This window comes from Oxyura jamaicensis, chromosome 1 (genome assembly GCF_011077185.1).
Source record: "Oxyura jamaicensis isolate SHBP4307 breed ruddy duck chromosome 1, BPBGC_Ojam_1.0, whole genome shotgun sequence".
NCBI classification, from domain to species: Eukaryota; Metazoa; Chordata; class Aves; order Anseriformes; family Anatidae; genus Oxyura; species Oxyura jamaicensis.
In genome coordinates, this window is record NC_048893.1 from 88,000,256 (window position 1) to 88,026,201 (window position 25,946).

General features: G+C 37.3%; 2 protein-coding genes and 1 long non-coding RNA gene across 7 annotated transcripts in view; 1 reads left to right on the forward strand and 2 right to left on the reverse strand.

Moving 5' to 3' along the window:
- CMSS1 (cms1 ribosomal small subunit homolog) overlaps positions 1 to 25,946 on the reverse strand; it is a 233,461-nt gene that overhangs the window by 187,745 nt on the left and 19,770 nt on the right. The gene's annotated exons all lie outside the window — the stretch shown is intronic.
- FILIP1L (filamin A interacting protein 1 like) overlaps positions 1 to 25,946 on the forward strand; it is a 200,125-nt gene that overhangs the window by 156,195 nt on the left and 17,984 nt on the right. Inside the window, exon 1 of one of the 5 annotated variants that reach the window (XM_035314957.1) lies at positions 8,683 to 9,348. The exons of 3 other annotated variants lie outside the window; for them this stretch is intronic. The gene's annotated coding sequence lies outside the window, so the exon portion shown is untranslated. Of the gene's footprint in view, positions 1 to 8,682; positions 9,349 to 9,381; positions 9,715 to 25,946 lie in introns of those variants that run through there. One more of the 5 variants, XM_035314958.1, reaches the window with a different exon arrangement.
- On the reverse strand, positions 1,026 to 21,855 carry LOC118160351. The gene is made up of 4 exons (XR_004747432.1): positions 21,753 to 21,855; positions 12,431 to 12,436; positions 6,634 to 6,656; positions 1,026 to 1,038 (listed from the first exon to the last, which is right to left on the reverse strand). It is a non-coding gene; the product is annotated as an uncharacterized LOC118160351 (long non-coding RNA).

Here is a 25,946-nt window from a genome sequence, read left to right on the forward strand (position 1 = left end):
AAGCTCAACAGAAGTAAAACATTTTAACATTTACTGGAAGAATCACACAATGAAAAGCAACATTCTACTGTCACCTCAGTAAAATCCCTTCTGAGCTCAGATTAATACCAAGTGAAACCTATACATTTGAAACCCTCTGGGGACCACTTTGTGATTCTGGAGCTCTTCCCTTTTGCAATGACATTCCTGAAGGAACCCAGGTGTGATTATAAGCCTCCCTCCATTCCAGTACAAATGCTAAAAGCATCTCAATCATTCCTTCCAGTCTCTCCACTGGACATTAGGATCTTCGCATGGTCCTGCCCACGCCTTCCAATAACCTACTCATTGATTTTCTTCAACATGACACGATCAAACCAAAACTCCACCTGATAAGTGTTAGCTCTTCTTTTATGGTTTTCACTTCCTGGGTGCACTGAAAAATCAGAAATGAGCACAGAACAGCGTAAGAGGAGAACAGAAGAGTAATGTCGAGATCTGGTGAAACAGTTGAAAGAAAATTAACAGGATAATAGGACCTAAAAGTTTCTCCTGCAAATTCTTTTTTTGCAAAGCAATATTAAATTGTAATGCATTATTATATTTCCAGAGGATTTACAAACATGATTTCCATCTTGCTTTGGTATTATGATATTAATGATATTCCCTGACGCCTGTAGGAAATCACTACCAAAATTGGGTAGCTTTCCTGCTTTTGAGATATACCTAAAGTACTCTTATTTCCCACAACACTGAAGCAAAAACAATGGTCAAAGACTGTTTAAACAATCCAAATTCCGTAACATCAATACTTGAGGAAAACATGCGGATATGGCATTTAAAGCTAAGGTATTGTAAACAGCCTTCAGTCACTTCTGAAGAGTAACTCACTGAAGAAATCAACAACCTTTGGAAACTATCATCCATAAAAGCTCAGGAGTATCTACTAGTCTTCTGTGTATGTTTACACAGGCAAACTTTTCAGACCAATTTCCAAAAGGTCAGGAGGAATTTCAGATTTCACTCCCACTCAGACTTTGCTCTGCCCAAGTAAAACCACTAGTAATGGTTTCAACAAGCCTCTGAGGTATGAGTATTTCTGCTACACAGGTACCTATACCATCAAAACTGCTTCAAGAACTCTAACCACCCGCCACACTGACCACTGAGCAAACTATATATAGCAGCAGCTTTCAGGCATGACTTGCACTGATTTAGATATACATGGATAGCTACAAGCTAAGGCTCCACTTACATTCCCAAGCTCCAATGTCAAAGACGTTTTATAACTCTCAAAGTGTTTATTCTTGTCAAGCTCTGTATAACCTTATGTTACTCTGGACACACTTTCAGCTTCTAGCAAAATAATCCCTCCTATTTTGGGAGAGTTGGATCTATGTATTTTCATCTTTACTCAGTGGGAATATCAAAAGGACCGATATTTTGTATGTGAGAATAGCCTTTGCTCATCTACTATGGGGATTCTGAAATAAGTACGAACAGGGTAAAAAAAAAAACAAACGCATCACAAGAACAAAAAATACCAAGCATCACAAACGCAGACATCTTAGAGTAAGAAAAGACAACTTTAATGAAGTTTTATTAGGTCATCTACAACTGGGTCTTGTTTAATCAATACAACATAACTTAGGAATTCAAAAAATATATATTCTTTTTCAACTTCTGTTCTAGGCCTCAGTTTATCACATGAAGAATCCAGACATGTCTTTATGTATTGCTTTGAAAGTTAAAGTAACTAATAAATGTCGTCAGTTCCTACAAAAAGGTTGCAAGGAGTACTGAAAGTATCATACTACAATAACTAGAATTGGTATGCTCTCTCTGCCCTTGCTACTGGCTAGAGTTATGGATACATATTTGCCTATACGTAAATCTATGTATTTATTTTGGGGAAAACAAACAAAACCAAAGACTAACAAATTTACCATGCTTAAAAGTTTGTATTCATAAGATCATGTTAAATGATATATTAAATATGTTATGTTAAAGTAACATAGAAGAGAGAAACTTGAAATTATACATCCATTTAAGAAGTTATCTTGTTTAATTTTTTCTTGAGTAACATCAGTGTTTATAAGATAAGTTATTAACAATTATTGAATGTACCATTAGATCTGGTAGTAAAAGGAGCCACTTCAGGTTTCTTTTAAATGAAATTGTGTCACCACATGAAAGAAAGCAATATTTCTCCACATTTAATCAATTCTACGTGGCACACCATGATTACACACACAGCACACACAACTTTTTATGAACTGTAACTACGATTCAGCTAATGAGTATTAATCTTTGCATTATGAGCTTCTGAGATTGGCTACAGCAAATAGAAGCCAAAACCAATGTCCTATCAGAATGCTTTCAACTAAGCTATCAAGGGGAAACAACATAAAAAGGAACAAAATAGAAACTTCACCCTTACACACAACTAAAAAAATAGGTAATTGTACAAATCAGATGAAAAATAAGCTAACCAACAATGAAAAAAAAATAAGCGAATAGAACACTGAGAAGTTTGCAGGGAAGACTGTTTAAAGTGCATGGGATTTTAGGGAATAAAAATGATTTTTTGTCTTTACTTCAGGTGCTAGGAAAAGAATTTCCTCAAGTAACTTCATTGTGCTCTTGTATGATACGCAAGCATGAAGCAATTTGGGGGTTATTCAAGCATTTACTTCATCTCCTGACAGACTTTCTTAGTAATAGTCCATCCTGCTGACATAACATCCAGAGACATGAGATCAATAAAAATGTTCCCAGATAAAAACCCAAGTTTAGCATTGCTGAGTCTAAGGTAATAGTTCTTAATGCTGACATGTCTCATGCAGTCTGCCATAAAAAGCCAAATTAATACCCTTTTGTATTTATTCCCCTTCCTCACTCAAGGGTTTTGTTAAATTTTTGTTGCAGACTCAGGAGCCATGGAGTGTCTGAGTCTGCTAAATACATTTCCCCAAGCCCAAGAGACTCCTTGAACGGTACCTGCTGTGGGCAATCCTAACACAAAGAACTACACGGGACTACGCACTAGGAGATCAAGAAATTCTGTAAATACTTTTCCAGACCAGAGAATTGAACCACACAACACAGTCACATTTCTAAACTATTAATCTATCAGATAGCTCAGCAATTCTGAATCCCAAAGGGATCAAAGGTTTTCAAGTTATATTATATCCCTAGGAATCCACAATCTAAAATGGCCTATATGGGATACATTTACCCCTGTGTTATTTCAGTACAGATTCCTTGAATGGGTATCAAAATCACCAATAACTTAAAATCCCGTGCTTTAAACAGGAACTAGCGTATGACTACTGAAATTGCAGAGAATAAGGAAAACATTTTAAAATGTATTTTTAGCATGAATTATAAGAAAAGAAAAATCTATCAAGGCAGAAAAATGCCCCTTATGTAATTTCATAATATAAATGGCAGCATCTAGAGACCAAATAAACAGCCTGTGAGCCCAACAGCATGTCTGTTTTACCCAGCTACCACAGGCAGCCCAATAAAAAACATTTTCGTTCCCTGCAAAGTTTGCTTTCCTCAGCATCCAATAGCCACCACCACCTTTCTACTACCTTACAGCTTTCTGTATCATCTACTTTTTCACTGGGTCAATCTGTAAAAGGCAAGAGAAGCCTGATCAAGAGAACTATAATAATGAAAGACAAATACATTTTGATCCCCAATTCTCTCTTCTTTCTAAACACTAAAAATAGAAAAAAATGAGACAAACTTGTAACTCCAATATGTGTACTCTAGATGATTCCAACAAGTCTTCTTACATTTCCTAAGCTGCATTCAAGTCCACATTCAGCTAGGTGCGTCCCTCAAAAGCTTGTGCTTTCTCTTTCTCTTTTCTGAGACCAGGGCCTCAGGTGACTCCTGTAGATCTTGCAATCCGTAAGAATCCTGAAGCCCTTCAATCTGTGTGCTGGGCTTTGCAGTACAAGGCACTGCTGGATCGGCATCACACAGCAACAAATGAAGAAACAATAGTCAGGAAGGGAAAAAAGCAGAAGAGAGGAGACATTCAGTGATATGGAGTAGTAAAGGGACTTGTATTACATTGATCTGCTTCTTTGCTTTGACTGGAGCATCCTCCACTGACACCATGTTGAGGTCACTTCTATGGAAAGAGCTGAGTCAACTTCACTCAAACCTGTGTGTTTATTATTCAAACAAGAACTTAAACTGCTCAGAAAGGTTTGATCAGTTTGAACACAGTGACTGGATTCACAGATTAGGTTAACATACAGAAAAGATCTGAGACAGAGATTCATGCAGAGCTTGATCTGAAGCTTAACATGTCTCAGCCACCATTACCCTGAAGTTCTACGAGAAGAATCTTGCATTGACTGCATTTCAGAGGAGATGGACAAAGAAAAGTAGGCAACTAGTATGCAGACTTATTACATATGCTTATTTTTTTGTTAAGGTCCAATGACTCAAGAAAAGCATTTAAAATGTGTTCACATTATGTGGAATTTTGCTCCCTCCAAGGTACATCAGCACAATAGTCTTCACATGGTTGCAACTCACTTGTGCTGCTGCACTAATACTGAAATGACTGTCATGCTTCCAGAAATAGTCCAACTATTCACAGACCAAAAAAAAAAAAAAAAAAAAAATCAGTGCAGAACAACATTATCAAAACAAACCTCCAAGCCCAAGCTGCTTGGTAAAATACACTATTGTACAGAGTTTTCAGAGACTATGAACTGTTATCTCAACTCATTATGTGGAATAGATTACTTGGCTATATATGGTTTATATGAGAAGGCACATAAATTAAATTCTATTAATGTTTGTTCATGACAAGCTCTGTTCCACATTAATATTTTTTTTTTAATAAAAAGTTATCCTGATCCCAGATACAACAAGAGGTCATCTCACAAGCAGATATGGAACATTTGCCAGTCCCTCTTAGGAGAGAGGTCATTAGCAGTCATATGAAGAGATGCAATCACCAACTTCTGAAGGCGGCGCCCAACAAAAAGGGATCTAATTATGCCTAATATTTGGCTAGGAATTTTGTTTGTGTCTGCCAAAATAGGGAGAATAATGGAATCTGCAAACAATAGGGGAGATTGGGAAAATATTTCTTCCTGCTGCCAAAAAAAATTAAAACCACACAGTAATGAAGATATGTATCTCTTTCCGTCCATGGTCCATAGTAAAGATACATGAATCTGAAGAATGTTATCTTTAGAACTTTCCCCTGCTTCTCCCCCTTGCCTTCCACATGCAATTTATCAGTTGTCTGTGCATTGCAGACTGTCATTTAGCTATAATGGCCTTCATGTTTCTCTCCATAATATTCAGAAATCAATCTGTGCATTATGATACAAAACACAAAAATGTTTACTGATGAAATCTAAGAGATTGTCAACCACAATGCCAGGGAAATTAATAAAGACAAATTGGACAGAAAAATTTAAAAGGATGTTATCAATCCATGAAATAATTGAAAAAGCGAGCCTTCTTCCACTGACTTAATGGCAAAACTCCCACAGACTTCAGAGACAAGGCTGAGTATATGCTGGAGAAAAATCCTTGAAATTACAAGTTATTAGAACCATTAAACATCAGATACCATTTATACAAGCCACTAAAATTCAGCTTGTCAATATCGCATGCTTTTCAGTTCTCCAGTATCCCTTGCAAAGCTTAAGCAGAACCCCATCCAAAAAAGCAAATAGTTTTAAGTAATGCAAAATCCTAACAGAAGCTTTGATAGTATTTGTACTTCCATAGATGTCTATTTGGGGAATATGGAAGTAACCTAAAGATTTTGATCCCACGGTTAATTTCAAAGGCTGAGATTCAGCAATATCTACATGAAGGAAACGTGACTAAGAGCCTGATTCAGCCAAGAATTTCAATATATCATTAAAATCAGGCTTATGCTGAAGTCTCTTTTTAAAAAATAAAAATAAAAAATAAAAAAAAATACACAGGACTATGTTTAAGTGCTTTGTTGAACTCAGGCCCAAGTTCTAATTTCCTTTATTTATCTTAGATATAAAATGGCTAAAGGAAGGGGTCAAATGCTGCAATAGATAGGTTATGGGTTTAAGGATAGTGGAACTGCTGCTATGGACTTCTATGGGAAGAAAAAGGAAGGAGAAGTAATTTACCAATGGAAGCAATGGGAGGAATTCAGATAGTTTAAGATAAAGTCTAAACAACAACTTCAAAGTCATTTAGCTTATTTTCCCCATCTTTTTGCTGCCCACTAATCTTCCGTCTTTGCAGCTTCTGTTTTTTCAAGTCAAATCCTAAGAGAACATGTGCACAAATAACAAAATAAAATAATAAGCAGAGAGACAGAGTCTAGAACAAAGCTACTGCAGTCAGGCTGCAGGGAGCATCCCCACATTGTCAGAGGATGCACCAAATAAGGTTTTCATTTTGTCTTTACTTTCTACAGATTCATCTTCTTTTGCTGTCACAGTACTTACACTGATTCTGAGCAAGTCTGCCTAGTAACTAAGGAAACTGAGCCAGTTTTCAGGAAGCAATGCAAAGTGAGACAGGCATATCTGTCTGTTCAAAGGCATCTTTTCCCTCCCGTGAACCTCACCAGAGCCAGGACTCTACCTAGTGATACTGAAAACATTGAAGAAAAACAAACAAACAAACAAAAAAAAACACTAAAGGAAGGTTTCTCAGCCTCTGTCATAATTAAGCTTTTCATATTAGCAATCTAAAAGCTGGAATTTTTAATCATATAGTTCCTTAACAGTACTTGAAATAGTACTGTACTGTGTCCTTTATGAAGTTGTGACAATGCAAGAGAAGCAAGTCAGGCCATCACGCACTCAGCTGATGCTCTTTGATAAAGTGGTTTTGCAGGTCACAGATGTGCACTTTTATACCACAGAGGAGAATTAATTAAGAAACTACAAGTTCATACTTTGGCTATCTCCAGATGTAAACACAGACAGGAGGATTTGCATTCCCTATTCCCTGCTCTAGTCTGCCCCCAGACTGTCAATAAACTTATCACCAGCACTATCGGAGCTGTGTTCCTAGCAACTCCAAAACAGAACTGGAATACAAGGATGGACTTTTGTTTACCAGCTTCTGGGCAGCCTTCCTTCTTCAAAGCTGCTCATAGTCTACAACAGCTCTTTCATGTGGCATGGCAAAAATGCAGGCAGTTTTCACGTAGATAGACTGAAGAGATAGGGAACTGGCAGGTGAAGGGGAAAATGCAGGAAAAAATAAATAAAAAGGAAGGAAATAAAAAAAAATAAGTTAAAAAAAGAGTAATTTTCACTCTAATCATTTTTATGGGTATACACAGACACACAAAGGTTTAAAAGCATGGATATTTAACTCCTAGCTCTGTTACATATAGACTCTTACTTACCTCCAACTACTCCCCTCCAACTTTAACAGGACAGAGCGTTCCCCACAGCCTGTTCTAAAACAGGACCTGCACCTGCAGCTGTCCTGTTCTTTCAAATAACTGCAGAGTCCCAACAGAAAAGATGAGTCTGTACCTGCATACAAAATCATCTTCCCCATACCAAGGTCACCTTGATGAGCTGTTATGTGATGCAAATGATCTGCACTGGCACAGTACTTTTGAGAAAAGAAACTATACAAAATGTTAGTTCCCAAAAACTTTAGCCAAGCATCTCTACAGTCCAATTTTTGCTAAAGGACAGAGGTTTTTTTGGTGTATGTGGATTTGATAACTAAATCTTCCTAGGATAGGAAATATTTTATTTGAATATGCCAATGGACAGATCAGGATAAGACATTTCACTATCTCTTAAGCCAATTTATAGGTGTTAATATACAGGTATCTCTCTTTTAAAGAGATTTGGAAGATTTCTGACCAAGCACACAAACCCAAACTCTCTCAAAGACATACAAGGGAACAGCAGGATCATCCACACACAAGTAACACACTTCTGTATAAGCCCTGGCTCAGGCGCAGTGCAAAGGGCTGGCTGAAAAATTCCACCTGAAAAATAAATATATTTTTAAGACTACGCTCAGGGTAAATATGTGCAAGGTAGCTAAGAGATGACTTTCTTTTTAATGAAATACAAACATTTTAATCACCATTTGTCTTCAAACACATGGACAACACCCCCAAATAAGTGAATTTCATTATGTTACTGTTGTGTTCCTGTGTATATTAAAACATCCTAAAAGCTGGCAGTAGGACAGCTTAAGCTATGTTAGAGTTTATCTGAAGACTAAAATTCAAATGCTGCAAATAAATGAATTGTGGATACATCTAATTTGAACAAAGCTGCACAAAATAGCGTGGAAAACTCTTTTCCATGGTCTAATTTACTTGTCAACACAAGAGGAGCTTATTTCATTAACTTAGTGGAATTTCAGCAACAAGTTTTATGGCTGTTTCAGGTATTTCTTCCTTGCGTTCGCGGTGTTTACTCAGGGTGTACGCTGAAGGACAGGGAATAATGCAAGAGATATGTTTTAAGCTCTTCAACCTAAATCCTTCTTTTTGGCCTCCTGCCTCTTCCCTAAATATTAAAACAAACGACTCATTTCTTTAAGACCTCCTTACTAAAAATAGTTGGCTGGGCTGCTTAATTGTGTTAGCTGAAACACAAACAGATGAAAAGGAAAGGGTTTTGCAGGAAAAACATTGAAGAGAAAAAAAATTAGATTTCATCTGGCCTTCCCATCATCACTCGGAGAATTGTTTTGTAGTTACATCATCAGGAAATAAAATACTATCCTCTGCGGACCCCGACTCTTTACAGAATGAGGAAAAAAAAAAAGAAGGCTTGAAGTTCGTATCGCCCTCTGAGGAGCTTGGCTAAATTCATTTTTTTTGTCAGGTTAAAAAGCAAGCAAGCAAAAAGATGTAAAAAGGAAGCCCCCCGAGGCTGGCTTATTAAAGAAGATGACCTTGAAGACAATTTCTTAGCTCATACTCCAGGCTGAGTGCAAGAGAATGCAGCTAATCAGCTAACAACTTCTGCCGCCTTTATTATCGACACTAGCGAGGAGCTGCGGCAGCCCGGACCTTGGGCACATTCTTCCACGGGCCGGTAGGCAGTCGCACGGCTTTCGCACCGTCCGGAGCGTCAGCTGGAGCCAGGAGGTATTAATAAGCTTCTCCCAGCGCTGGCCATCACCGAAACGCTGCGACCAGGCAGCGAAAGGCGCAGCTCCTTATATGGCGAGGTAATGACGTAATGCTCCATAGGCTTGGGGCTCGCCCGGCGCCCATCTCCCATTGTTCCTTCGCTGGGACCGCTGCCGTCCGTGGGACCGCTGCCGTCCGTGGGACCGCTGCCGTCCGTGGGACCCGCTGCGGCGCGCAGCCCCTCGCCAGCCCCGGAGCTGCAGGTAAGAGCGGGAGGGAAGGAGAGCGCTGCCGCCAGCCTTCTTTATCCTACCGGGACGCTTCTGGCAGAAAGCTCGCTTTCAGAAAGAGGGGGGGAAAAAAAAAATATTGAAAGGGGTGAGGAGCGGAGAGAGGTGGCAACGGCACCAGGAGGTCTAGAAGATGCCCGGTCACTCGGAAGCGGGATGAGCAGCTGGAGCGCTAAAAGCTGCGCTTTAAACGATTCCTGCGGAGCCAACAGAGGAGGAATGAATTTAAGGCTGAGGAAGGAGTTAGTTGTGAATTACACACGCTTTCCAAATTGTTGGATAAAATCATGACTGCATTCAAAGCTGTGGAAGGAGTCCAACTGTATTGTAATATATTAGGTAGAGCTACTGCTGCATTTCTATGCATATGCTATATATTAGGATACATGTGCGAGCACATGTCTCTAAGCACTTACGCTACTTTTGAACAACTTTTACTGCAGTTCACAGAGCGATGTATAAATAAATTGCCACAGACATTAGTTTGCAGTAAGATTTTGCCATGTCCGAAACAAACAACTGCAACGAGTTTAATTACTAACAAACTTTTCAACTCCTACACGCTGCTTCCCTCTTCTGTGTCTTGTGTGCAAGTGTCAAGTCGCAAGAGGACAGAGCTGTCAGATTTTCAGGAAAAAACTTGAAACACTGCTCACAAGACAGACAGAGGCGTTACAAACCAGAAAGATTGCTGATCTCTCTGAGGCTGACTCTGCAAGGTGTTGCAGCTAACAGCTCCAGAAACTGAGACGGAAAAGCAGCTCTGGTGAGACACTGAGCACCTTGGAAGAGCAGACTTCAGCATGTTTACAACTCACATCTGCCTAGCACACAAAATTACACTGTCCTCTCCCTGGATTAAGGACCAAGCCCTGTCAAATCGCTGTTTAAAGGAACAACTGCCCTTAAGTCAATTGTACTGTCCTACTTGCAAATTCAGGCTACTAAGCATTGCTCTCCTGAGTCTTATGTGCACTTTAAATGTTGCACAAATTCGACTGCTTAACACCTTTAAGCTGAGACAAACTCTTCTCAAAAGGAAAATCAGATTTTGTTTTATTTTGTCCATTCTCCTTAATATGAAATTAAATAGGCATTCAGCGTTAGTACAGATAGCAGAAAGGTGTAGGCATTCAGTGTTCACACAGACAGCAAAGGTGGTTGTTTTTTTCTTTCATTCAATGCTTTAAATCCTGCAAAATCCTTGCTCATGTATGTATTTAAGAAAAATTTAAGCTGATACCATCCTATCTTTTCCAACCTTAAATGATTCTATTCGTGTTGCTGTACTGTCCAACATACAAGGAGTTAGAGACTAAGAATCAGAATACCATAGAACATTTTGTGACATTTTTCAATTCTTAAAAAAAAAAAAAAAATGGTCATTTTCCCCATGGCTCTAAAATCTTAAAATCTTGAATATATGCAAACATTTCATTTCAAAGATAACTCAGATATTTGTGTATTATTCACCTTGGCATTTAAATAAAGGTCACATCCACGTTTCCAAGATAATCTTCCTTGTAATAAGCAAAGTCTACACCTCTGTTGATACCTTTAGTCTGCCTGGCTATAGAATCAAGAAGAGGGCACTGCATAGTACATATAGAATGAAAAGAATCCCAGAAACCAGAACAAATGGAAGTTTATATTAGAAAACCAATACCCTGGCTCAGTATCCAAAACCCTTACAATGTCTTCTGCTTGCTGTTCTGCTGTACCTACAAACTTGCAACCTACATCTATTCCCTTATAAATGATCGTTTAGTTTCCTATACATCCTATTTCCAGTGGATTTAGTAATTAGTAAATGCATTGGCAAGTTAGAAAGTAGAAGTGTTAGCTACATTGTGAAAAGATGTGTTACAAACCAAAATTAAGAAATAGACCTTCAAACAAGTCTTAAGAGTAGGGATAAGCAGAAGTCAAGGGACTACAATACGTAAAGAAAGAATATTTACAGAAATATTACACTTGCAATAAACTTATTTCATGAAGGCAGTAAGTAGAAATAGAAAAAAGACTACCCATAGCTAAGAGACTATCTCAGCTCTTCTAAATCCAGCACAGGAGGGCAACACGTACCATTATTTATTGCTTTAGAAACATCCAAAGTACCATCTGTACTGTGAATACTGCTAGTCTAATACAAATCATGGTACCTATCAATAAACAGAAGAAATCTATTTCCCATAGTCTGTCTTCCAGAAAGACAAACTTCCTTCTACAGGGAAAAGTTTCTTCACTTAATACCTACAGGGCCAATTTTGCTCTCATTTCTACTGGTGAAAGTCCAAAATATTTACTCAGGTAGCATGATTAACATTTCTTGCAGTTGTGTTGTTTTCCCCCACAGTATTACATGCCTTTGTTTTGTCACAGATTTCTTTGTATGTGTTGAGACTATCTAATTTTAAGCAATCAAAATGTTAGCTTGCATCACTTAACAGTAAAAGGAAAGAAGATAGTAAAGGAAAAGAATTTGCATGTAATTCAGTCTTGAGTACCTGCATTCCTTCACTTAAATTTCTCCTTATTTATTTATTTACTACATACAATGTAAAGAGAAAGCACTTTAAGAACAAGCACATCCTCCAGAAATGAAAGTCAGCTTCCCATCAGACTGCATTGGCCCTTTGTTCCTTCCCCGTCACTTCCCTTCCTTCCACTGACCACTATCACATAACTGCTGACAGCAAAATTTTTAGAGATCAATCTAGAAGATCAACAGGTATCACTTGCATTTTATTTTCCCCATTAGGACTAATATAATCAAGTCACCGCCTGATTTTTCTTACTAACAGCACTTTCCTGTTATTTACCCACTGCTGTGATGAATGATCACATTTGCCACTGTCATGGGATATATATTAAAAATAAAAATAAAAATAAAAAAAAAAAGGAGAGGGAAGCCTGATTTTAGTCCTAGCAACAGTTTCTACTCTGTGGCAGTTCTTAAAAAGCTGGCACTTTTCTTCAGGGAAAATCCTTTATCAGATGTAAATTGGCATGGAAAAGCAAGCAGCTACCTACCACTCCTCAGTAACTCTCCTACAAACAGCTTCTCTCAGATCCTGGGTGTGGTATGACCTGAACACAGTTCATTACAGAAGCAATTAAAATAACCCATAAAAATACTTAAGCCAGAGAATACTAAGGAGGTTATAATGTAGAAAGACACATCTTTAAAAACCATCCTATAAAATTTAATTCTGACTCATTAATAGTTCCCTTTAATACTTCAGCCTGTCATCAAATTGATGTGAACTTAGAAACTATAACTTACCACTAAAAATACATTTATTTTAATTGCTTAGGTCTGTCTTCCTCATTTTAAATTGATTTTACCAGGGTATCCATGAGGTTTACCTTGAGCTGTTTTGATGTGGTTGAAAGCTTAGTTAGTTCACCATTTACTGAACTGTATTACTCAGCTCTAAGAGGGTAAGCGGCATGGCTGAAAAATCTAAATATAGTGCCCGGTCTCGTGCTCTAAGTGAAGTAATGGGCATTCTGAGTCCTAATGCCTCTCGGTATGTTATGCTGATTTTGAGGTTTGCTGTGTTTCCTGTCAGTGAGACAGGAATCACTTTGATTGCACGGCCAAGGCACCATGTTGTTTCTGGAAGGTCAAGAACAGCAATCTCACACTGCTTGACCAATGGAGCACACTCAGGCATTTACAGCTCGCTTTCCTCGAGTGTTCAGAAACTCAAGGAAAGCATATTTGATGATTTTCTGAAGCACGTCGTAGCCTCCAGTTTAAAAACAGTACAAAATCAACACTTTTCAAAGCACTGCCTGCTGAGCGGAGTAACTGAACTGAGGTGATAAAGAAGGTGAATGCTCCTGCAATAAACACTAGGTTATCCAAGATAAGACAACACCCAGCCCTCCTTTAATAATAAAATGGAAAGCTTGGGGGTGAAAGCTCAAACTGACCTTGCTTAGCAACATTTCAACACAACTCAAAGTCCTAGGATCTCAGTCATTCAAGTTGATAAGCACACACGTTTTACTGTTGCAGAAGTCACCCCTTCTGCTGCAGCTCATCATGCACGTCATGGTGGTATAAAACATCCACTTCAGCCTTGAGCTGGGCAAGGGGACCTGCAGATAACCACCAGAGAGCAGTCACTAAAGAACACATGCTGTTTTACTTCACACTGCATGCTCATAGAAAGAAGCAGAGCAACCAGAGCCCACCATCACCTTGTGCTTGAGCTTCAGCGAACCTTGACAGAAGTACTGCTAGCAGGGGGCGCAAAGCTCTGATGAACATGACTGAAAATGTGAATATAAAAAGTGAAATGAAATACTTTTAACTAGGACAAAAAGGCTATCTATCAGAGGCATTTTGATCTCTGCATAATTCCATAAACAGACCACCTTTAGTTTAAGAAAGAAAACCTTTCCTAATCTCATCAGATGTTTTGCCCAGCAACATTCATACCCACCAGGTCAGACAACATTCAATATTCATGTGTATGCCTGTACAATATCAAACAAAAACAGTGCGATCAAAACTGAGACCCTTAAAAAAAAACTACTATTATTTCTGTTTTAAATGGAGGTGGAGGGATTGATTAATCTTGCATACATTTCAGGGATGTAAAACAATGCATGAACCAGATTTCATTGTCCTCTATTAAACTGCAAAAGCCTGGGAAGGAACACAACAATTGCATTGAAGTTAAAAGGAACAATAGGTTAGGGAGGCTTTTTGTTTTTGTTTTTTAAAGATCTGCCTGAAACCTAATATTCAAAGCAATTTCTTTCCAATTCACTGCAATAGAGTGGAGAGACAAAGCTCATCTAGTGTTTGCATAGCAACTACAGTAATGAGTGCATAAGAGATGGGAAAAAAATTAAAATACTGACCTTAACCAGTATGTTGCTACTACAAGGGAAAACACATGCTCACAAACAACAACAACAAAAACCATAAGATCGGCTGTTTAAAAATGGAAATTAATAGTAATAAACTCACATTTTAATGACATACCTGATTTTAGCTCGTGGACAACAGCATCTTAGGGAAAGTATGAGCTAGCTGAATTCCATCATTTTTTTGTTTGTTTTAATCAATATTCAGGTAAAATTTACAGAAATTTCAGCCATTAAGCCAAATTATTATGAAAATTTTGAAATTTTACCACCACTAAGCCTGGCTTACCTGAAATTAATTCCACCTCCTACTTTCGTAAAAAACATGATTTGATTCTACTTAACTACACAGATATTTCTTAGAATAAGATAAATGATAAAGTGATAAATGTCACAGTTGTTTTAGTTTTCAACTAGAGTACTCCTCCCAGTCAAGAACTTACTCAACTTCAGCCATTCTGTCTCAGATCCCTTCATAGAGAAGAGGAAAGTGAATGAAATAAGCCTCATTCATTTATTAAGTTTGGTCTCCTGAACCTGGGGTACCACAACTCCACATTTGGGGCAGCTAGCCCATAATTTAAATATCTGAAATCCAATGCTCAACATATTAACTTGGATGTAGCTCTATGAGAACTAGGTCCTCAAATAGCTATTAATGATTTTATATAGGAAGGTGGAAAAAAATGGCATTTCTTAATGCTCAAAGCTGAAACATTTTCTTAACTTACAAAATAGTACCACATACTCTTTCACGTAAAGAGAAAATCTTTTGACTAACAGTCCACATCATTCCCAAATTAAATAAGAAATTAGCTTCGATGAAAAGGCCATCATGAACCTTGGCAGGCTTAAAACTACTCCTAAAATATGTTTATAAAAACATGTCTAACACGCAAATAGGTACTTGCACTTTCATACATATGGGTAAGCAGTACAAGGGGATATAAACCCACCGAAGCAAAGTTATCAAGTATAACTTCCCTATAGGACACTCCAAGACAAATAGAATAGATCGTCTACAGTGTGGGGGAAAAAGGATGACAGCAACTGGTGGAAGTGTTTAGGCTTCTGCTAGCTGGTGCGCACCTTGATTCCCTTTTGGGAAAAGAGCAGGCAACAGCTGACAAGAACCTTAATGCGTTCAGATTTTGCTAACTCCTAAAAAGGAGGAGGAAAGAAAATGCCACACAGCATAGAAAGGAGCAGCCACTTACAGAAGTGTCAGCTTGTCCTTGCTTTGTTCCCATCCTCTGATTAAAGCCCTAGATAATTATTGCCGCCATTGCATATGGCAAAATTCTCTTATGTTAGTCTTGATTAAGTGGGGGGACAACAAAGCAGAATTTGACAAGAATTTAACATTTTATAACCTGTATATGACCCTCTCATATATCTGGGCTAACATAGTTAACCAAATAACTAGCATATTTTGTCTAGAGCTAATGGTGTCCTTTTATTTTCAGCAACTGAAATAACTTTTTAAATTAATGATAAAAGCTAAAATGTATTACATCAGAAACACACTGTACATGAAAGCATGCTACAGCTCCTTCATTTTTGAGTGACATCTGAAAATAGGAAAATATAACCTAAGCAGCACAGATCATCAGCCAGGAGGCAAGAAGAGTGATCAAATAGGGCATGTAGCCAAATGCCCCTCAGTCACATAATGATTCCTGGTTATAAATCAGTTTGGGGTACAAGAACAAGGTAGAGATCGTTCAATTGAATTAATAGTTTGAAGAACAGGGAACACTTGGAGCCTTTATTTGAAGGGGCAAGGGAAATATACATGGACACAAACCTCCTTTTTCCTAGAAAGGCCTTTTTTCTATGGCAGTTTTTGAAGGACAGAAAAAAAAAAAAAAACAACAACTAAAGATGGAAAAAGTAAGCATCTCTCTTGGCTTTAGGAAGACTAATTTAAGAGTTTGCACACAGCGCTGCTAGAACTAGCTAAGTCCACTTTTTTGTCCTAACAGTTTAGTTTTTTTTTTCCCCTAGATGAAACATTTTCCAAAGCAAGCAACAGTCACTCCAGCTGCTGAACACACGTGCAAGTAGCTACAAAAAAAAAAAAAAAAAAAAAAAGCTGATTCTAAACACAAACTGTTATTGGCACTTTGACTGGACACATGACTAGCAGATCTAACTTAAGTTTATGCTTAGGCAGGGTGTTTGATGCTTAACACAGTGAACTATCAAGGCCGCAGAAGAATGGACAATCTTACTTCGATACATCATGATCAACCGATCTGAGAGTAAAAGATGCTTACTTAAACAATCACAGGTGAAAATACTATTTTAATTACTTGTTATTTAAATATATGAACTAAATCTATGAAGTAAACCTTAAAACTAGAAGAAAAGGTTTCTCATTAATCTTTTTCTCAGAAAGATTTCTCAGCAGCAGCTCTCAGCTGTAGTTTCCCAACCTGTGGTCTAAAATGCTGCACTAGTCCTCTTCAAGAGGAACAGTTCGGAGAAGCAAAGGTGACTTACATCCTGAAAAAGAGCATCTATGCTAAGGATTGACATGCTTTAACCAAACACACATCTTTAGATTATTCACCAAGTGTTCCCAAGCCAATGTAGACACAGGTCCTACTGAAACAGCACAACTTCCAAACATCCCACACTTCAAGTCCCAACACATTCAGCTATAGAAGACATACAGCAAGACTCTTAGCAGGATTAGGACAGATGGCAAGGAAGTGAATTATTTCCCAGGTAGTGACATTCTCAGAATCACAGAGCTTCAATACCTAGAATCATACCCAGAAAACCTGTAATATGTGGGAAATTGTCTTAATATAGTTTATCAATGAACCATACTGCAAATTAGGAAACTGACAGCAGTCTTCTTCACTGGTAGCTTCAAAGCTATCTTTAACCGCTGAACTGCACTGTTCTGCACTGCTACCAGCTCCTTTTTACTGAAGTCCCAAGGAAGTGATGGAAAGGTCCATTTTAGGCAAAACAGATACCCTCGCATTATCAGGTCTACAAGAAAAAGATCAACTCCATGAAATTTCGCATCAAGGTAAATTTAAATTTCTCAATCTAAACTCGCAGTAACAATTAAGGTTCATGTTTTATGCAAAAGAAAGGAAGGGGTGCCCCCTCAGCCCAGTCTTCATACACCCAGAATTTATTATACACAGATGTACTTCAGAAGAAAGCACATGAAAAAGGGCTTATTCTTGTCTTAGGGTGTATGTAGATAATAAAGATTTTATGGATATAAACATGACCTCAATAAGTCATGTAATTTTATCCACCTGCACAGGAGAGACAACACCTACATCATTCCTAAGGAATAATTGTCTAATTGTTTTTAAGTACACCCCCCTCCTCAAAATGATGGTGAACTCCCAAGCTTTCCCAGACAAGCCCATTCACTACTGAGGTACCTTTACCATTTATCTTGCAATATTAACAAAATACTGTAATAGCAATTTAAGCACATAAATTCTTGCCCTATGTATTGAGCATATGAAGAACACACCACAGTTTGCAGCCAACTTCCACCTGTCTAAAAGCAAGTGGCAACTGGTGGCAACTGGAAGGAGCCCTTGGAAAGTTCTAAATATTGCCACTGCCGCTGACCAGTAACATACAAATAAGGCATGGCAGCATAAGAGATAGGCACAGTGCCTATTCCGCACATGGATTAAAATGTGGCTCTAGATGTTTACTTCTATATAAAATGTGTGTTAAAATTGTTTTAGAGAACATCCAATTCCTGTAAATGTTATGGGAAAATGACATTTATGACTAACCAGTCTCCTCTGAGAAACATGATGTGTTGTTGTTGGCTAAGCGCCATTTTCTGTCATACCAAAAATATTAACTAATTGAAGTTTTAAAAAAGTTTGTAAGAATTGGATACTTGCACGATTATGCCTAGTTCTGGTCAAGAGAACAGAACAGCTCCAGGTGAATCAGATAACAGAAAAGCACCTATTTACCCAACTGCATCCCGGAAAAAACATGGATAAAAATGGAGGCCCACCTTGAACCTACAATCTATCATGTTATATACAGGGGAAAAAAATCAAATTACAGACAGGAATTATCTATTGAAATTTCTTAGAGATAACAAATTCCAGACTGCGTATTAATCTAAAATAAGTATCAAACTGATAACTGTAAAAGGAAGACTAAAAGGTTAGAAACTTACAGAGAGCTGAAGCAACTGACACATTCAGAACTTCTGTGAACTCATTAGTCACTTGAATGATGCAGATGAAACACTAGAGTCAAAAATTCAGCCCTCAAACTGTTAACACTTCTATAAACAGTAAACACAAGGTGCAGGTAGCATTTACCTTGCTTGCTTGTGGTAATCAGTGCTAGTAGCAACCTGACCAGGAACTTCCAGAATTTGAGACACAAACAAAAGCATGCATCCTGCCCATCTTCCCATGGGGGAAAGATAAGCACGGCTCTAAAAGACAGTTTGCAAGAGCTCAGTTAACTCCTGCTACCATTTTTCTTGGATAAATGGTAGCAGTAGGCTGCAATGGTAACACTTACCAGTACTTTTTTTTCATACAGAAAATGCAAACATGTACACCTGCCCAGGGGAAAAAAAATGGTTGAAAAGCACTATCCTGTTTACCTCTGTAGTACTGTGAGCTTTGTAACACTACTGATTGTAAGAACAGCTCAACAATATGTGGTCAAGCAATAAGGTTTTATTAGTAATGATTAAAGTGTACATTTAAAACAAAGCTCTGGTTCATAAGGACACGGGATCTCTCCTACCAATTTAACTTGTTCAAAATGCAGTCATTTCAATGACATTGTCATTTAAAATCATACATTATCAAAAGCATTAGTTGGCTTAATTTGATTAGTAACTATAACATTAAAACCTCTTTTGATTGGTATTAATTCTCAAGATAATCTGTTACAGCAAGTCAACGCTGCTTTTCCATTTTAATAAATCTAAAGTCCAGGCACGAAATTTTACTTAAGCTGAAGGAAAAAAAAAAAAAAAGGACCTGGATTAGTAACTGAAAAGATTTGTCGCTGTCTTGGTGCTTTGACCCCTATACCACATCTCTTGTGGTTCATCTTTCCATTTCCTTCTGAAAGCTTTCCATCTGCAGAACTATAATTTCCTGGCTGACGTAAATTTGAAGAGTTCCAAATTCTGGTGTTGCATCTGAAATCACTTGCTTTATTTCCGACTTTACAGGCAGTTTGCTGGGGGGGGAAGGAGAGAATGCACTACAGTAATATGAAAAAATCCCAAACTATTAACCACCAAAACCCAAGTCATATTCATATGACCCTGGTTAAGTTACTGACCCAGTTAGATTCACAACAGAAAAGGATTAACACTTGCATGCTATTGAAATACCAGCAGGAATAGATACTAACTTCAAAGAATAAAGAAATAACCTGAAATAATTGTTAATAGAAAGAGGGAAGGAAGAAAGAAGTATATCTCCAAAACGTAACACATCAGAATACAGCTCACAACTCATTGCGCCGTGCTTTCCAGTTGCTGAACTCTGGGAGGTTTTTCTTTTAAGGCAATTCCAAGTAAAGCTTGTTGCTATTGAGGTCTTGTCAGGACAGAGCTCATTACAATTATGTTTTTCAGGATAGGTAGTCAAGGGAAGAAAAAAAAAAAAAAAAGCCAGAAATTTAATAGGATATCAACGTCTTCACTCTTATCTACATGTCCTGAATCTTCCCTGTTCATAACCCCAGATGCTGCAGAGGACTGGCATTACAAGATTAGAAATGAATGGCCAGCATTAAGAATGCATACATTGAAACTCTGAACAGTTATTGGCACAGAAGGCATTACTACTTTTATACAAGACTGGTGTTTGGATAGGTGATTTCCAATTATGTCTAGATATGGAAAGAATATAACTCAACAGGGTTTTTTTGTTGGTTTATCAACTGAGGTTTTGGGATAAAGTAAACCTGAATTTTAGTACTGGATTGAAATTACTCCAACCAGATGCCATTGTTGATCCAGTCTTAAATCTCAAATTTACCAATACAAATTTTAAACATTTCTGATGCCATCTACTGTCTCCAAATTTACACTGGATTTTATAATATCTATATCCCTATTCAACCAGGAGGATTTTTCAACAACTTAGTAGTTGTGAAATGATGGTCGCAATCAATGTTACTGTTACAGATTAATTTGGTTTTCAAAGAATATATTATCCTGTTTACATTTATTCAGCATCACAGCTAAGCACATCTGGTTATCCATTTTAAATTTTGCCCAAGTTAACCCAAAACTGGCAACACCATTCATCATATATGACTTTTATTAAGTTTTGTAAAGCAAGTCAGCATTTTAAGCATCAGATAAAACAACGATTACCTCTCTGTGGTAGTCTGTGGAGTAATGAGCAGAACTCACACCCCCCTCATTAAAAGTCCTCATTTAATAAAATAAATTTCCTTATCAGAGGATCTGCCTTACACACAGTCTTTGCAGCTGAGACACCCTTTGCAGAGATTTGCATCCTAGTATGAACTAATGATTTAAAATATCTACACATAAATAATATACTGGAAAACAAATTTTAAAGTAAGTGCTAGCATTCTGTCGGGAAGTGCTGACTGATTCAGATAAAGCCAGCAAATTACACAACAGCTATGGTATGTTGTTGCTGCTGTACTTTCAAAGGATTTTGACTTTCTTTATGACGGGGAAAAAAAAAAGAAGCATCAATACAGATAATAAAGAGAGCTATAAAAGTAGCCATAACATATGTCTTCATAAAAAATACACATCAGTAAGTAGAACTGTAGGCAAAGGAAAGAAACACATAGACACCAGAAGACCAGAAACTCAGTTTAACAAACCCAAGTTTTACTGCCACAAACTATGGAAGGCACAGACAGGCTGGCTTCCTTCTGAAAAATAAATACTTAATGGTATTGGTGTCAAAAATTACACCAACTTTTAAGATTTACCAGAAATGATGAAGCATGTTTCTTCTCTTATAAAAGCCAGACGATGGCTTATTGCTAACTGGGAAGAATGCCTCAGACGAAGAAGCATGACTTCATCTACATTTAAAAGCTTTCAGCTTAGCATTTTTATTTGCATTGTACAGGGGGAGATTCAAGTACATGTCCAAAAACTTTAGAAGCTCGTCTCCCTCATGTTATAACCTGTAAAACCTCTAGTAAGCCACATCTTTAATCGGGGAAAAAACACATAAGCTAGATAAAAATAGGCATTTAAGACTTATAAAAAAGCACTCCAAACATTCAAAATCTTAGTCATTTCTACAGCATGACTTCATACATATCAAGATATTATATATTATAATATGTAATGTAATAATACGTTATATTATATATAATTATTATATAATATAATAATATAAGATATATTTATTATATGTGATATATATAATATACTTATCAGGTACATGCTAAGATCTCAATACTTTGGAAAAAGGAATTATACAAGTCCAACTTAAAAAAAAAACAAACTACTTTCACTTGCATCCTTAATGAACTCAGCTATCATTACTTTATTCGTTTTTAAAAAATTCTGATTATAAGAACAACGATTCATTCTAGAACAAGCTAAAAAGCAAGAGTTTTGCAATCACAGTTTCCCACGCTTTCTTTAGTTTTCCTGAAACTCGAGAGGAAAAGCAGCTCCCCTCTAGTCCTGTAAAAACACAAATTAAACAATATCAATGTAATACAGGTCCCTGCAACAGCGGAAAACCGCACTTGAAAATAAAAAGGTATCACATGACACCAAGAAGACAATGAGCTGCTTTGGGTGTCTTGTAAGAGCACATAGTAACGCATTGCTAAACATAACATAGCAAAGCTGAAACTGTAAGCATTTTAAAAAAATCTAGAAAACAAGACAACACAACTGAATACATGGTACTGAGGCCAAGAAGCTATAGCATACATGCTGAGAAATGCAGTTACAACGAACAGATGAGAGCTGATGATGACATATATTTCTTTAAAGAAAAAAACTAGTATTGCAAACAAGTACAATAGTAAGCCACAATAAAGCAGTAATTTATAACAGAAGCTCTAAAGAAAGAGCAATAAGACACTGCTCTGACTCTGTTTAACTACCTAGCATTCATGTTCATAAAAACAGTTTCCAATGCCTGTTTTTGCTGGCCTGGTTTCAGAAAGGGTTCTTGTAGTCCTATGAAGTCAACTGCCTGGAATTATCTGTGAATACTTTGCCTCAAAGATATACCTACATTTGTCTGAAATGAAGTTACTTTATCATGAAAAATTGAAAATGTAAATGCTAAAAATATTTTAATGGATAGGGGAGTTCCTGTTCCTTTATTTATTAAGTCAACTTTTTCTGATCCTTGTGCGTTTCTGGCAAATTTACTCTCTCAGATGCAACATATCTGTGTCCATCAAAGAGACCTGGTGGCTTAGAAGTTGTTTGTTTTGTTGTTCTTATTTTTTTCAAAAACTTGCCTATGGTATCTAAAGTCACATTTTCACTTTTATTTTTCTGCTACATACATGGCCAGACTTCCTAACACAAGACAACAAAAGCTAGGCTTACCCTTGTGTGAGGAGAAAGTTAATCAGGCATTCAGTCTCCATCCTGCAATCCCAGTTATCAAAAACAAGCGCACAAGCATATTTAATGACACGTGATCCAGAAAAAAACAAACAACACAACAATATGTTTATTACAACTTTTTTTTTTTTTTTTTTAGAAACATATTGAAATCCTTTAACAGCTTCTGAACTCTGTTCCACCATTTAACTTCACCAAAGTGAGTTTTATAAATTTAAGTGGTTAGAAATATTTCCTTCTATTTCTGCTAGGATCTTAAAATTGCATTTTATGTTTCGAATAAAAGAGAAACATTTCTACATACCCTAAAGTCTTTTGGAACAACCAAAAAAAAAAAAAAAAATCTCTTGACAATTCTTACAGCTTATACAACAAGTAAGTCAGATTTAGTAATTTAGACACTTTTGTTCAAATACCCATGGCAATTCATGGTTGCTGATCACAACTTGGCTTAGACTACCTTAATCAAGCATTCAGCTTGGTCTGGAACCTCAAATGCTTTGCTGAATCTAGACTTCAAGAAGCACTCCACATAGTTTGGGAAGTGGAGTTACAGACCAAACAAATGAAAAAAAGAAAAATACAAATTGTACATGCCTGTCATGTTCATTGTAAGGACTTCTGTTATTATTCCTTCAAACATCTGTCAACTGACTTTACTGATTTATTTACAAACAAATCTCTTATTTAAATCATAAAATTTTAAGCAGCATCCTATGTAAATTGGGATTGCTAGTTCCTATTTGGGTTGAAAGTGTTCTTTCTAAAGCAATTTATAGGGCATCAGTCACTTGTGTATTAGTATCATTTGGCCAGAGAGATACCAACTAGTTAATAAAGAAGCGCTGAATAATACACCATTAATTAAATTCAGACAAATTTGCCTAACAAAAATAAATGTCAGTGAAGGAAGCAAAAATAAAACACATGCTAATAACCTCAAGTCTAACCATATTAACGTGTCTTAACTTCATGCACACGCAAAAACTGAATTCATTCCAAATGAAATTGTTAGTTGTGCTTCTGTTATGGTTTTGTATCTATAGCAACGGTAAATCATCAATTGAACTTCACTACTAAAGCATTCAGAGACAAGGGTGGAGGGGGGAGAGAGTTGTGTGTTTTTTTAAAAAAATAAAAATAAAAAGAACTCAAACAAGCTAACGTTAAAAAGATGACAAAAGTTTATACACTGACAACACAGTAAAAAGCTGCCTTTGAAGATGGTGCAGTCGCCTTGTTCTGTCAGCCAGCAACATTCCTCCAAGCTCATTTCACAAACCTCTCCCTCTCCACTTACACCTTTTCATGTCTATTTTCCCCCATTATACTAATCTACTGCTGTAAAGAAATCGGGGCTGCTTTAAGTCTTTGAAATCAACTCAGTTTATACTTCCCATTCCACCTACTTTTTACATAAATGTGAAAAAATATTTCTCACATTACACTCAGTATAATGCAACTTCTGCACTAAAGTAAGAGCTGTGGGGATGGTGAATGTGTTAAGGAATTTCATAGCCAGGGATTTCTATCAAGTATCCCCAAACCAGACAAGTCTGATGGACAGTTGTAGAATGGCAGGGACTTCCTCTCTCCAGGCAAAAAAAAAAACTCAACGCTGCCAAAGAGGATGTTGCTGAGGCAGCCTATTAAGCCCCCAGAAATATATGCCACCAGTCAGCCAGCAGCTAATAAAGAGCTGTGCAAAGGAGGCCATTATCTAAGCTCTTCCTGAATGAAAAGGATGGCCGCAACAGGAACTTGTCAGTGGGAAGCTGTAAAGACTTACTGTTTGGACATCACAACACTGACCAGGGACAGCTGTGGAACAGGAACCTGATGTTTCAGCAGCTACTTCTGGAGGGTCATTATCACTTTTCGGGGAGAGGATGGAAGGGGCCTCAGCTAACAAGTGCGTAAGCAGATATTTGTTGAAGTACAGTCCTGATATGCAATTCCTTCCTCACCAGCACTCTGAAATTGAATATGTATCATACATATGAACAATAGCAAAACATACAAATGTTCATATTCTTTCAGACTAGGCTTTTAAGACTATTCTTGAGTATCAGAACGTAATTGATAAGTCAGCTGTGGGAAAAATCTAATTGAAAGGAGGCAGATGTGCTGGCCAAACCTAATCATACCTCATATCCATTCCACAAACAGCTCCCTGACAAAGTCTACAAAAGGACGTAATTATCTGCGGTATTTGGAGGTTTCTTAGGTTGTTACATGAACAAATGCACAACCTTATTGCAGGCCTCTAATAAACTATGTTGCATATCGGTTAAGACTGAATGCTAACCTAAAATCTTGTAAACACTGATTTTGGAAAACCATAAGAATAATATAAAACATAGTTACAGTTCAGCACATCTGCATGTTCTGGATATAAGACCAAGTCCGAATGTAACAGGAAACAAGGTTTGGCCTTAAGTTCTTAACGTAAATGCCGGCTTATCTACTGATTATTTTTTTATTTTATGATACAAGGTAATAAAGCCTGTATTTCCACTGAGGACTGACTCACCTACAATGTTTATTTTTTGCTCTGATATACTATTTAGAAATTGGCATTAGTCAGCCCAACTAACAGCCTAGTGCAGGTATATTTCCTTCACATACTTTAACATCTGTAAGGTTTAATGATAAAACATCACAAAAGATCAGGATGGTTTATAAGTAGCTTAAAGGTATTAGGAGGTTTATAATGCTGTAAAAGTATACCTGCCCTTGAGGGCTGCACTGATTTAATTTCTCAAGCACTACGATAATCACATTTCTAAAAAAACCCTGCCTGTACACACCTAGCCCCAGCAGACAGCCAAGATCAGCATTGTTCCAGTGCAGAACCTCAAACAGTTGTGTTGCACTGATAACTGTCAGAAGCTGAAAATGTAATTAAAGATGCATAACTACTGAAGTTATTAAGTGTAAATGATCGTATTGAAGCGTCCATTACCAAAGAACTTCTGAGTAGAAAGCTAAGGCCTGTGGGGACTTTGTCACAACACTACAAGGAGAGGCCTGCTTCTAGGTGCAAGTACAAGTGGATGTTCGGGCACATCTGGCAGATGTCATAATATCTCAAGTGTGT